We start from the raw sequence: 15066 nt of genomic DNA, 5'->3' as shown, positions 1-15066 counted from the left end.
TTTATAGTAATTTTGCAAATTAAAGAGAGTGTAGTAACTAGTTATATAATTTTAAGAATGATTTACTATCTATATTGGAATGATGTGGATAGAGAAGTGGTGTATATATTGGCTATTATCACAGCAGACCAAGCACTATGACAAAAACATTCAGATCATATCTCTTTTCTGAGTAAGGCAAAATACAAGCTATGGGAAAATAAAGGAAGGATAGAAGGAGATGAGGGGATGGATCTCTTACAAATGGGAAAGGGTCCAGGGGACCCAGGGCAAGGGGTGAGGGGGAGGGGATAGGGAAATAGGTAGAGTGAAGATATGCCAGGTAGAAGGTGCTAATGACTTCAACCAACATGGACATTATATGCCATAAACATGAACTAAACAAGATCAGCAAGAATTAAAAGGGGGAAAGGAGAACTAGAGCCAGAGGAGTGAACTTTACAAAGAATAAAATACAGTTTAAAAAAAGTGAAATTTCTCCAACTACATAAAGAATATTTTTACAATCAAAAACCACTGGGTTTACAGAATTTCTTTTGAGCACACACGTGCAATGGCAAACAAAGTCTGACAGGTGAGAGGAAAATGCAGCCCAAAGGAAAGCTGAATCTACACAAATAGGGAACTGTAAAATTTAAAGATATTAATACATTAAATTTAGTTATTTTCCTTCATACATTTAATTATTAACTTTGAACACAAAAAATTATGTATTTAAAAAAAGTAAAATGTATGACCACATTTGCCCAATGAATCACAAAAATGGTAAAAATTAAAAATTATAAGATAGATTTACTATGTAAAATATAGTACAATGTTGTAGACTATTTCAAGTAAAAATATACATATATCTCTACATATATATCTTTCTTTGAATGAATATATAAATGTATCTTAATCAATAGGCAAGCGTAAAAATAAAATTATAGTTGGAACAAAAAGGTATAATTTATGAGGCTATCATAGAAGCTAAATGGACTATTGAGACTAATTAAATTTATTCAACAAATAGAAAAACTGAATAAAATAAATTACAAAATAACTGACATGAAAACATATCCACTATTGGCATTTTCACAATCACGTTCATATTTATAATGAATGTAACTTGTCTATACAAACAGAATTAACCAATGCTTTATGAGAACATTTAAAAAATAAGAAGGTATAGCAAGGTTACAAAGAAAATGGTAATATACATTACTTTATACAACCATAATTCAAAATAATTTTTTGAAGTCATATTAATATCTGAAAAAGAGTACCAAAACTCTGAATATGATGAAGAGTCCAGATATCTGAGACCTAAGGAAAAAAGGGTACAATTTCAAAATTTAAACAATTCTATATGGGTATGATTCTAAGAAAAATATTCAATATATAAACAAAAAAATATCTTGTAGAACTGAAGATGAAATTACACAAATTATCAGTCTGTGTGACACATACCAATAATAAAATGTTTATAAACCAAATAACAATTCTTCAAAATACATGAAACAATAAAAAAGTTGTGATATGTAATAGAAGAATTCACTATTAAAATTGGGTAATTTAATATTATTTTAATATAATTGTTAGAGTAAGTACACAGAAAATTAGAATGAAGAAAACTGAAAAAAAAAACTTTTCATTGATATTTTAGTAATTTATGCCATTTAATATTTATGGTGGAAAACAAACCCCAGGTCTATAATATATTACCCACCCCGGAAGAAAAAAACTGTTATAATAATCATATGATAAATTTAAATCTAAAGAAAAACTATATAAGTATAAGAAATTATCAAAAAGAAAAACTGGGTAATAATAAAGAAAATAAATCTAAAAAGTGATTCATTGAAAAAAAATTGGCCTGATACAGAAGACAAAATTTCAAACATCTGGAATTTCAGGTAGCGTATAACTATAAATACTAGCAATGTTAGAAAATGATGGACTGTTCTGTGCTAAACATTACACAAAATATAGACAGTGATAAAGTTTATTGAACTACGCATTTTCAGTGCTCACTGATATCAAAACTGGTCTCGGTCACTATCTTTTTACTGGGACACAATACCTGACACCCACAAATTAAAGGACAAAGGCATATTTTGGCTCACAGTTTCAATGTCTGCTCAGCTTGCTCCAAGGTAAAAGCAAGGTGGTAAGGTTTGGCAGAGGAAAGCTGTTCACATCAAGGTTGCCTGGAAGCCAAAAACAAAAGGAGGAGCGAGGGAGGGAGATAGACCCTTCCATGTCACCCTCCTTGACTCTCTCTTCTGACAAGTCCTCACATCTCAGCCACACACTCGCCAGCTGAGCTCACCTGTCGGTGAATCCATCTTATCGCCTTCAAAGAGATTTACCTCTGAACACGTAAGACTGGGGAGCTACCGATTCAGATTTAAAACACAACTGTCATTCATTCTTTTGGGGAATATATCCTGGACGGGTATAGCTGGGTCAAAAGGAATTTTTGTTTTTTAGTTTTTGGGATAATCACCATACTGGTTTTAAGAATGGTCATCACTATTATGTATTTTAAACACACACCGATTTAAAAAAAGGAAATTCATAGGGAACGGGTATAATAAACCCAGAAGCATAATCTGTAATAGGGCTAAGATGGATGATCATAAGCAGTTAAATGGTTAACCTGTGATCTCATTTACACTATCAGTGAGTTCTGCTTAATGAAAGTAAAATTTAACCAGTTTATTCTGTCCCAAATTCTAAATCATTATAATTTCAAACAATAAAATGTTTCTTTTGTTTAAAAAACATTAACATAAATCCATCTGTAAGAATGTGAATGTTAAAATGATTATTAAAAAGGTGAAATATTTCTATCCTCTGAAAGATATATGAACACACATTTTGAGTAAAAAATATAATATTGAAAAGTCTATATATAAACACACCAATATACAGTGCCCTGGCCAGGTTTATGTGGAGATATATATATGTGGAGATATATATATGCAAAATGCTATACTTATATTGCAACTTCATCTATCATTATGTTGTCTCCATACCACATTTTTTAATTTAAAATAACTTTATTATCAAACACACACACATACAAAAATTAAAACCATTCAAAAAAAGAACAATGCAAGAGAAAAAAACTACAATAATATGCAAATACAGTAGAACTCAACCAAAACAAAATTGAAAAGCAATTAAACATTTTTCCACATAATTTAAAAAAGCATCTTAACCACCAACAGAACACCAGAGGATGTGATTTGTTTCAGAAAGATCCGCAAAATTAACATTGAACAAATAATGAGCAGGAAAAAATCTCCAGTTAGCTAGCAGACTTCACTCCACTTAAGCCAAGCTTCTCCTTAGTTTAATTTTCGATACAGTCATATGACACGCGATGGAAATACAATCCAAGAAATGTTATTAGGTAATTTTATCCGTGTGTATCCTTAATTACACTTTCATTTTCTCACACTAGCGAAACTATTTGGTATTTACACATATGTGTCCTATTTATTTCACTTAAGAGGATGGCCTCAATATGTGTCCATTTAGCTATAAATGTCTCTAGTTTTTCATTCTTTATGGCTAAGTAGAACTCTATTTTATAAAAAAAAACCCACCTCTTCTTTATCCAGTTTCCAGTTAATGGGCACTTGGGCTGTTTCCAAGCTTTCGCTATTACAAACTGTGCCTCTATAAATATGGGTGCACATATATCACTGTGGTATGATTGTTTTAATTCTTTTGGGAAGATACCCAGCAGAGGAATAGCTGGGTCAAATGGAACCGCTAAGCCTAATTTTTTGAGGTATCTCCATACTAATTTCCACAGTGGGTGCACCAGCCTGCACTCCCACCAACAATGGAGCAGGGTTCCTTTCCCCCCACACCTCCGCCAGCATTTGTTATTGGATGATTTCTTAATAACAGACATTCTTTCTGGGGTGAGGTGGAATCAGTGTTGTTTTCACCTGCATCTCTCGAATGACCAGTGATGCTGAACATTTTTCCATATATTTATTTGCTGCTTTTACTTCTTTGTCTGAGAAATGTCTGTTCATTTCAGATGCCCATTTTTGAATTTGATCTTTGAATTTGGGGGGGTCTGATTTTTTTCAATTCTTTATATATTCTAGATAGTAGTCCTTTGTCTGAGTTACAGCTGCTAAAATTTTTTTCCCACATTGTAGGTTGTCTCTTAGCTGGGTTGGCGGTTTCTCTTGCAGTGCAAAAGCTTTTTAATAAGATGAGATCTCAGTTGTTGATTCTTTCTCTAGTTCCCATGCTACTGAGGTTTTGTTCATAAAGTCCTTTTCTATCTCAATGTCTTCAAGAGTTCTACCTAACTTGTCTTCCAGCAAGCTTAGTGTTGCTGTTTCGATATTTAGATCTTTAATCTGCTTCAATCTTAGTTTAGTGCATGGTGATAGATATGGGTCTAGTTTTAATCGTTGGCAGATTGAAATCCAGTTTTTCCAAAACTATTTATTAAATAGGCTATCTTTCTTCCAATGAGGATGATTGGATCCTTTGTCAAAGATGATGTGGCTGAGCCTATCTGTAGTCATTTCTGCATCTTCTAATCTATTCCACCGATACTTGGATATTTTTCTTTACCAGTATCATGCTGTATTTATCACAGTCACTTTGTAGTGTAGTTTCAAGTTGGGGATTGTAATACCCCCAGCCATATCTCTGTTCCTAAAATTTCTTTTCCTCTTCTAGGTCTCTTCTGGTTCCAAATGAATTTTTGGATTGTTTTCTCTAGTTCTGTGAAATATATTGTTGGAATTTCAATTGGCACTGCATTAAACCTATATAATAGTTTTGGAAGTATGGCCATTTCACTGTATTGGTTCTTCCTATCCAGGAAAAAGGGATGTCTTTCTATTTTCTTATATCCTCCTCAATCTCCTTTTTCAAAGTGCTACAGCTTTCAGTGTAGAGATCTTTTGCTTCCTTTGTTAAATTGACTCCTACATATTTCATTTTTATGGATGCTATTTTTAAAAGAAATGGTTTCCCTAATTTCTCTCTTAGTGAGTCTTTTATTTGTATATAAAAAGGCTATTTTTTTTTGAGTGTTGACCTTATATCCAGCTACTCTACTGAATCTGTCAATTAAGTTTAGAAGTCTTTTGGGCAAGTTTTTTGGGTCTTCTATGTAAAGTATCATATCATCAGCAAAAAATGACAGTTTAAATTCTTCCTTTCCTATTTTTATTCCTTTAATCTCTTTCTCTTTTCTAATTGCTGTAGCTAATGTTTCCAGAACTATATTGAACAGGAGTGGTGATAGTGGGCATCCTTGTCTTGTTCCTGATTTTGGTGTGAAAGTTTTCAGTTTTTGACTATTTAATATGATGTTGGCTGTTGGGTTTTCATAGATAGCCTTAATCAAGTTGAGATAAAGACCTTCTATTCCAATTTTCTGTAGTGTTTTTATCATGAACGGGTATTGGATTTCATCTAATGCTTTTTCTGCATCTATTGAGAGGATCATATGTTTTTTGTCCAGAGTTCTGTTAATATAGTGCATTACATTTGTTGACTTACAAATGTTGAACCATCTTTGCATCCCTGGGATAAATCCGACATGGTCAGGTTGCCTTATCTTCTTGATGACCCTTTGTATTCTGTTGGCCAGTATCTTGTTGAGGATTTTTGCATCAATATTCTTTAGGGAGTTTGCCCTGTAGCTCTTTTTTTGGGTTGTGTCTTTCTCTGGTTTCAGAATCAAAGTAATACTTCCTTCCAGGAATTAATTTGGGAGCTTTGCTTCCCTTTCAATTTCCTTGATGAGTTTAAAGAATAATCCCAATAGTTCTTTAAATGTCTTGTAGAATTCAGCATTGAAGCCATCAGGACCTGGGCTTTTGTTTGTTGGTAAATTTTTATTACATTTTCCTTTTCATTCATTGTAATTGGGGTGTTTAGAATTTCTTTATCTTCTTCATTTAACTTTGATAATTTATATATATCTAGGAATCTGTCCATTTCTCCTGTGTTTTCCATTTTATTAGAGTACAGGTTCTCAAAGTGGGTATTGATGATGCTTTGGATCTCTGCTGGATCTGTTGTGACTTCACCTTTTTCATTCATGTTTGCATGGATTTGAGCCTTTTCTTTCCTTTTTTTGATAAGGTTGGCTAAGGGTTTATCAATTTTATTTATTCTTTCAAAAAACCAACCTTCGATTCATTAATTTTTTGTATCATTCTCTTAGTCTCCATTGCATTGATTTCTGCTCTGACCTTTATAATTTCCTCTCTTATACAAGCTTTGGGTTTGTTATGCTCTTCTTTTTCTAAGAGTTTGAGTTTCTGCGTTAGGTTATTTATTTGAGTTCTCTCTGTTTTCCTAATATGGGCATTGACTGCTATGAATTTCTCACTTAGAACTGCTTTCCTTGTGTCCCATAGATTCCTATATGTTGTACTGGCATTATCATTTTCTGGTAGAAACTGTCTAACTTCTTCTTTAATTTCCTCTGTGACACATTGGTTGTTCAAGAGGGTGTTATTTAATTTCTATGTGTTTGTGGGAGTTTTGCAGTTTCTTATGTCATTGATCTCCAATTTTATTGCACTATGGTCTAATAATATACAGGGATAACTTCAATTCTTGCACATTTACTTAGACATGTTCTATGAGCTAGCATGTGATCTATTTTGGAGGACCAGTGTGCAGCTGAAAAGAATGTGTATTCTGATTTTGTGGGGTGGAACACTCTGTAAATATCTATTACGTCCATTTGTTCAATAGCTTGGTTCAGTTCTAGAATTTCGTTGCTAATTTTTTGTCTAGATGATCTGTCTAATTGTGATAATGGGGTATTGAGATCCTCCACTACAATTGTATTAGAGCTTATTTGGTTTTTCATGTCCATTAATATTTGATTTGTATAGTTGGGGGCATTCACATTTGGTTCATATATATTTATAATTGTCATGTCTTCCTCTTGGACTGATCCCTTCACAAGGATGTAGTGACCATCTTTGTCTCTCTTAACTAGTTTTGGTTTGAAATCTACTTTGTCTGCAAATAAAATTACTACCTCTGCTTTTTTCTGGGTTCTTCTGACATGGAGAAATGTTTTCCATGCTTTTACTTTCAGTCTATGAATTTCTTTTTGAGTTAGGTGTGTTTCTTGTATACAGCGTATTGTTGCATTTTGCTTCTTAATCCATTCCATCAGTCTATTTCTTTTGATTGGTGAATTGAGACTGTTGACATTGATAGTTATAATTGATAGATATTGACTCACCCTTGTCATGATGTTTTACTATTGGTGGCTCTTTTATTTCTTGTTTGTTTGTTTGTTTGTTTTTCCCCTTTCTCTTTAGTTTCTTACCTTGCCTGGTGGCTCCCCTCTGTTGAGCCTCATGGAATTGTGATCTTCATTATCTTTTTCTAGAATATTGCTTAGGCTTGTTTGGAGTGCTGGTTTGGTATTCATGAAATTTCTCAGATGTTCTTTGTCATGAAAGTATCTAATTTCCCCATCAATTTTGAAAGACAATTTTGCCAGATACAACAGTCTAGGTTGGAAGTTATTTTCTTTTAGGGCTTGAAATACTTCACTCCAGGCTCTCCTTGACTTAAGGGTTTGTGTTGAAATATCTGCTGTGATTCAGATGGGCTTTCCTTTATAGGTGATTTGTTTATTTTCTCTAACTGCCTGTAAAATTTTGTTCTTCTGTTGGGTTTCTGGGGTCTTGATTATTATGTGTCTAGGTGTAAACATTTTTTGATCATGGCTAGTTGGAGTTCTATATGTCTCACTTATCTGTATGTCCAATTCGCCACCTCTGTCTGGGAAGTTTTCTACTATTACTTCTGTGAACAGTTTTTTTATGCCAATTGTATTTTCTCCTGTTTTTTCCTGGACTCCTATCAGTCTTATGTTATTCTTCCTTGCATCATCCAGCAGCTTCTGGATTTATTTCTCATGGTCCCTTACTATCTTTAAGAAATCTCTGTTTTCATGGTCCTTAACCACTATCCTGTCGTCTATATCTGATATTCTATCTTCAGATTCCCTTAATTTGCATACTTTCAATGGAGATTTTAATCTCCTGAATATCTGTTTGCATCTGTTTCATGGATTCCATTTCTTTCTTATGCTGGGCTATCATGGTTTCTATTTCTTTCTTATGCTGGGCATTCATGGCTTCCAGCATGTTTCTGAGCTCATCTATTTTTTTATCTATTTCTGTTCTAGAGCCTCTAATTATGTCTTTCACTCTGCTTACCATCTCTGTAGTTATCTGGGAGATTATTTCTGTTTTGAATTTTTCTAGAGCCTCATTCTTCTGTTTTGTTACTTCCTGTGCTATCAGTTCAGGGTGTGCGGGTGGTTGATTATCAGACTTTTCCACCTCGCTTTCCCCAGAAATTGCCTTTTGTGGGGGTGGAGGTCTGAGTTTGTGACTTGCTTAAATGTCTTCACATTTCTGTTTTGGGTATTGTCAGTTATAAGTCAGTGCGTCTCAGTAAGCGAGCCACAGACCCACAAGACCTAGACAGACCTCTGGACGCCAGTCCCAAACTGAGATTCCTGTCCTCCTGCAGGGCTGAACTCCCCAAGATTACACTACAAGTTCCAGCTGTCCCTTCCCCAAAAATAGTCCAGGTTCAAATGGGAGGTGATGATCCCTCCAACTTACCAAGTACGGTGGTCTGGTGTGCCTATATTGCAGAGATTCTCTTCACTTTTCCAGTGGATTTCAGTTTTCATCAGGGAGCCTGAGAGAGGCCCTCTCTCTGTTCTTCACTTCTGCAACTCAGGACAGTGGGCTTTATGTCCCCTTGTGGCTCTGTAGTGTGGAACTAGGTAGCTGCACAGCCAAGAGGCCAGAGAGGGGAGGCTACTGTTACAGGCACCCGTGCTGCCAAGCATTCAGCTAGTGGGCCTGCTGGGGTGGCGGGGTGGCAGGGGTGTCCTCAAGGTCTTCTGGATGCAAGTGAGTGTTTCAAATCAGACGGAGCAGGATGCAGCCACCCATGTCTGACCACAAGGCCCATATCACATTATTCTGATGTACCTAATAGTCATAATAATTTTCTGTCATTTATGAATAATGATATCCTGAACTTTTGATAAACTGGAATTCATCAAATATGTTTAGCATTTCTTAATCATATTTTTAAATGTTTTAAGAAAATATAATTAACAACACAGGGATAGAAAAATAAATGCGCTCCTTTCAAATAATATTATTCATAATATACAACGTCAAATGCTTTGAATTCAGTAAAAAGAACATATATTATCTGAATACCATCAAATCACATATATTATAGTTTGATTCTTAAATTATTATCAATAAATACTTCCCTGATAATTTATTTTTAAATAAAAATAATTATAAGAAAAATATTTGAGTGAACTTATATCACATGCAATTATTATTGATTTCTTTATATTTTAAGTTATAAGCATTTTACCAGCAATATTTACATGCACATTTTTGTCTTTTATACTTCCAAATGCCTTATAAACAGTTGAGCAAAATGTTACAGGCTATACTAAATAACAACATATAAAAATTTAAAATTCAAAATTCATATTAACTTTCCAATTTCAGTTCTCCAAGTTTTCGCTTCTTTCATTTCACCTGACCATTGCAGAGTTATAACTGAATTTAAATTCCCCATAAAATGCCAGAATTTCAAACTTTTGTCAAAAGAACCTTGCAAAAGGGAAGAAATGCACCATTTCCTGACACACCTAGTATAAAACATAGATTGAGTAATAGGAAAATTGATGTCAATTAAATTAGAAAAATTGTAGCTTTTAAAGTAAAAATTTCCAATTTTAGGGGGGGAGGTACCGGGAAATGAACTCGAGACCTTGCACTTGCCAGACAGGCAACAGAACCACTGAACTAAATCCCCAAACCCTTCCAATTGTTAAAAGGTACATGTTTATGAAGAAAAGAATGTAGCTGTTGCTCTGAAAATTAATTTCAAAATTTGAGCCACAAAAGTTTTAATTAAATGCGGATTCAAAAATAAGCTTCTATTATTATATGCTTTTCTACATGTTTATTTATACATATGCATTAACTATATGCATATAAATTTTGATATCCCATTGGTATGATAAACACCAATACATGAAGATAACTATAGTCAGTAACATAATCCTGATATTTCTTGGACTATGTTTCTTTCAGTTCTTTTTGGAAAGATATTAAATATTAACTAGAAATTAGGATAAATCTCTTCAAAACTTGTGACATTGTTCCTTTTGATTTACAAGACATGCAAATTTATAATCTACAAGTGTAAATTATCAATTTTATGGGACTATTTTCCCTTATTCACAAATAATACTTAGATAATTCCTGTTTAAAATCTACAAAAGCATTTCCAAAATTGTTTATAGATCACAATATTCATTTTTTGTACTTTTAACTTCATTGTACTGCAATAACTTCTCTTCATGACTTGCATAAATATGAAATAATTTTTATAAAATTAATTCTCATCTAATGAAATTCTAAATCCAATGTATGGGTAATAAATACAAAAAATACACTCTATAGTTTAGTTTGTTTTGGGATATCCTTGAAAGAATTGTTAAGATACGTCAAATAAAAATACTCTAAATCTAGCCTGTATTTTTGTTAATAAATCACCAATATTTTAAAAATTTGTTTCATTGTCATTTTAGTGTCTATGAATCTTCTTTGCGAAAACAAATGACTCACAAACACAGGGTTTTAAGTATAGAACACTAGTTTGAGTAGCATTTAATCTAGGTCAGAAAGGGCATTAAGAAATTATCTTAGTCATATATAGAAATGATTCAAAAGAAAAATCTGATAGCCTTTTCACCATTTTCAAACCACCGTTGCCCTTGAAAGAAAATAAAAATCATGGTATTCAGACTTTTATTGAGAAAATATAAATTATTCTTAGAATTATATTTTTAAACCAAGGAAAGTCATATTTTCCATTATGGAAGATCTTGTGTTAGGATTTATTCATTATCTAATCGAAGCTTCTTTTTCATTTCTTCTAAAGGATTACTGCTAGCAAGAAGTGTGTCAAGGGAAGATAGTAATGCTACTAGACTTGGCAATCTAAAATTGAATTTCCAAGATGTCTTTTCATCTATGTTGTTGAATTTTATTTTAGTTTTACTATTAATGTGAATGCTGAATTCATCTGAAGGTAGTCCAGGTGAGAAATTGGGCAGAAGGCCATCTTGTGGCTTGTCAAATGTAATAGGGCAGGATATTTGGGGCTTCTAGCTGTATTAAAAAAGTCTCATTTCACTATTTTACATTCTGTCCAATTATAAACTGGCAGTGAGAGAAAGGATAGAGAGGAGTTGGCCAGCAGAGGCTGACAAACAATAAGAGAGAAAACATCAGCTCTAGCATTCCACGGAACTGTGTGTGGAGGGGAATAATTCACAGTAACTTATCATGGGGTTTATAAATAGAGGGGAGACACTTAAAGGCTCCAGAAACAAAGTAATAATAAAGACACAGTAATATTAATTGTTGTGAATTGATCAGTGCACATTTTATACATTTTCAAATATCACATTACCCCCAAAATATGTGCATTTATTTCATGTTAAACAAAAAATTAAAACAACTGTGTAAAGAGATAGAAAAGGAAACTACTCTGATTGATTATTGCATACACATACACATATATACCATCTCTATCTATCAATAGTACTTCATAAATTTGTACATTTAAAATAGAAATTTAAAAAGAGAAAACATGTTTAAACATTTCTGCTATTGACAAAATATGTGAGCTTGGTTATCATTGCAGTTTATATCTAGGTCCCCTTCAAGCCTCATGTATTCACAGGTGGGACTTTTGGGAAGTGGAGGTGATTGGATCTTGAGAATATGAAAAGAAATCATTAGTGGATTACTCCATTGAAGAATTTATAGCTAAATGTGGTATTAGAAAGTGGTGCCTGGTAGGAAGATGTGGGTCACTGTGGCTGTGGCCTAAAAGGGTATTCATCCCTTCTTCTTCACTTGATCTCTCTCTGTCTCTGTCTCTTTCTCCCTCTGTCTCTGTTTCTCTCTACCTTCTGCTGCCATGGCATGAATAGTTTCTCCTCTGCCATGCCACCCTCTGCTTTTGATCTAGGGGACTAAAACATCTACAAACTGTGAACCAAAATAAACCTTTCCTTCTCTAAGTTTGGATGTTGAGAATTCTGCCTCAAGGATGAGAAAGTAACTAAGATATTAGTATCAGAAGTGGAGTCATTACTGTGACTGGACCTGACAAAGTGGTTCAGAACTCATAAGAATTTGTTTGTGGGAGGATTATGGAAAGGTTTGAAGATGCCAGCCCCAGAGTGGTGTAATCCAAACCTGATGGGTGATTTTGGTCAGAGCTTGAAAGACCAGAATTTTGATAGTAGCACAGCTGGTGAAATCAGGCTGAAGAGATTTCAGTTGGGAAGAGGTAACTCATTGGAAGTTGAATTTGAAACCATTCATATTATGCTCTGGCAGCAAATTTGTCTACATTTTGCCTATGTCTTGAGACTTTTCAGGAGACTGAGTTTAATGACAGTGGACTGATTAACCTTGTAGAGGAAATTTTATATCATCCCAGTGTTCAGGCAGTAACATTGATACTATTGGTGGCTTTTAGACAGCTTTCCCTTGAGGATCAAGAGCAAAAATCATAGCTGAATGATTTAAAAATTTTGAGTATGACCAGAAAGGAAATCGATAAAGTTGGGGCCTGCAAAAATGGACCAGAGGAGACCTTGGTTGCTGATAACATTAGCATTAAAAAGATAGGACAATAGACAAAACGGCTAAAGGGCATGTGAGAAACTTCAAGGCCTCACCTTCAAAGGCCCCAAATTTCAAAAGTGAAAGTACTTGCTTTGAGAAGAAATCCTCAGGGCATTGTGTGAGAAGGGCCACTTAGGGAATTGATTCTATAAAATTCTCATCCCCAGTCATCCAGGAACTCTGAGGCTTCTGTTACCACCAGCAGCATGCAAAAGCACTCAGCTACTGCTCCAGCTGTGAAGGCAGGAAGGTTTCCATCTAAATTTCAGAACTGGGGGACCGGCCTGTGCTACCCTAGAGTGCAGTTCATGAAGCTATGGCAATGAAGCCAAAAGTACAACGGAGACTCCAGGATGCCTGAAAAGCTGCAAACATGAACTGTCTTAGGAAAACCACAAAGAGTGAACAAAACCAGCTCTGGAGAGGCAATGCGGGCTGCAATGATGGGCAGTGCCATATGGAAAGGGCTGCCGAAGACGTTCAAGGCTGCTCACAATTTCCTCAGTGTGCTGAATGTATTACTGATTTAATGTTTGCCCTGCTGGATTTTGGTCTTGCTTTGGTCCCATTTCTTCTATCCCCTCATTTCTCACTTTTGGAATGGGAACGTTTACCCTGTGACTTTATAGGTTGGCCTTGTTTGACTTGTTTTTTCATTTTCCTGGGGGCTGACAGTTAAGAATTGCCTTAAATCTTAGAGAAAACTTTGGATCGGACTTTTCAGTAAGGCTGAAATTCTTAGGACTTTCCAGCTTGTATACACGGACCACATGAATTTTGTGTAAAGGAATGCACATGAGTCTTTGGGGGCCTAGGAGTGGAACGTTATGGTTTATATCTAGATGTCTCCCCAAACCTTCATGGGCTCGTAGGTGGAACTTTGGTGAGGTGATTGGATCATGAAGGGTGATACTTGTTAATGAATTAGTCCACTGATGAGTTTATAGGTCAATGTGATTTGGGGATTTAAACCCTGGTCTGAGGATGTGGATCATTAGGGTCCTACCCTGGAAGAGTATATATCCCTCTCTTCTCCTTTGATCTCTCTGTGTGCTTGCTGCTGTCCTGCCATGAGGTGCTCCTCCTCTGCCATACCCCTCTGCCTTGCTGCTTTGATTTGGAGCCAGCCAGCTACTGAAAGAAACATCTACAAACTTTGAGGCAAAATAAAACTTTCCTCTTTTTAGCTGTGGGTATTGGGTGTTGTGTTCCAGTGACAGGAAAGTAACTGAGACAGTTATGGAACATAACATGCCTTATTTTCTGTTGCTTCATTTATCTAATGAAGATAATACATCTTAAGTTGTGAGCTAATAAAAAAGTGTCCTTTTTGTGACAGCTAGCTACTTTCGGCAAAAGGACTATCAAATATAGTTTAAGAATGATTGCTGAAGTTCACTTCAAGCCTCTCTGGTCATATCTCATACTAATTTTGTGAATCATGTGGTATTTAGGTCAATACCAATCTGCTTCAGGTAGGTTCGGTGTGTCCTATAGCCTGAAAATTGTCCATTATCACTGTAAATATTAAAATTATTTTTGTTGTTTTTACTATCTTGTAGCAATACATTTTTAAATGTCTCACATTTGGTGTTAAATTTGTTTTTGCATTCTTACTTTCATCCTTGTAATTAGGGGCTGGATTCATTAATCTCTCATCAATGCACTCAGTCCCTCTGAGGAAGCAGTGATCAGGATAGGCAAATGACTTAGCTTTGAATGTACTCATGCAGTTCTCAATCTACCAACCAAAGTGATTGGCACAAGCAGAAAAAAATCTGCATAATCAATTATTTACTAGGATTGCGATACTAAACTATTTTGTTGTGGTACAATGCAGAATATAAAGAATCCTCATTTTTAAAGAGATCAGAGATAATTAAGCAAAGCCAAGCTGTTAATAAATGTCAACCAGACACACAATTGTCTTGGCATGGTGAGGTCTACTGGTCACTTTCATGATTATCTGGAGTAACGATGAAAGTTCTTGATATTTTGTGAAATTTCTGTAAATCCAAAAACTTGCTTTCGGTGTGGACAGTATATTTTCCTAAAACAAATAAGCTACTTAAATGTTAATACTGACATCATTCCTTTTATATGTGGTATGAAATTTGCCTTCTAAATTTTGGTGGAAGTTATTCTGTTCCTTCCATCTCAAATATTTCAAGTGATATATATTCTGAGTAAAGTTCTACTGTTTTTATGGATTACATTTTAGTAAAAAAAATAGTCTTTTACTTTTAATTTCTTATATCCATATTAAACAACAAAGGCAGTAACATCAATAGCC

Source organism: Heterocephalus glaber, unplaced genomic scaffold (assembly GCF_053883595.1).
Source record: "Heterocephalus glaber isolate CG9 unplaced genomic scaffold, H.glaber_assembly_v1.0 deba00000122, whole genome shotgun sequence".
Taxonomy (NCBI): Eukaryota; Metazoa; Chordata; class Mammalia; order Rodentia; family Bathyergidae; genus Heterocephalus; species Heterocephalus glaber.
Note: the sequence above shows the minus strand (reverse complement) of the source record.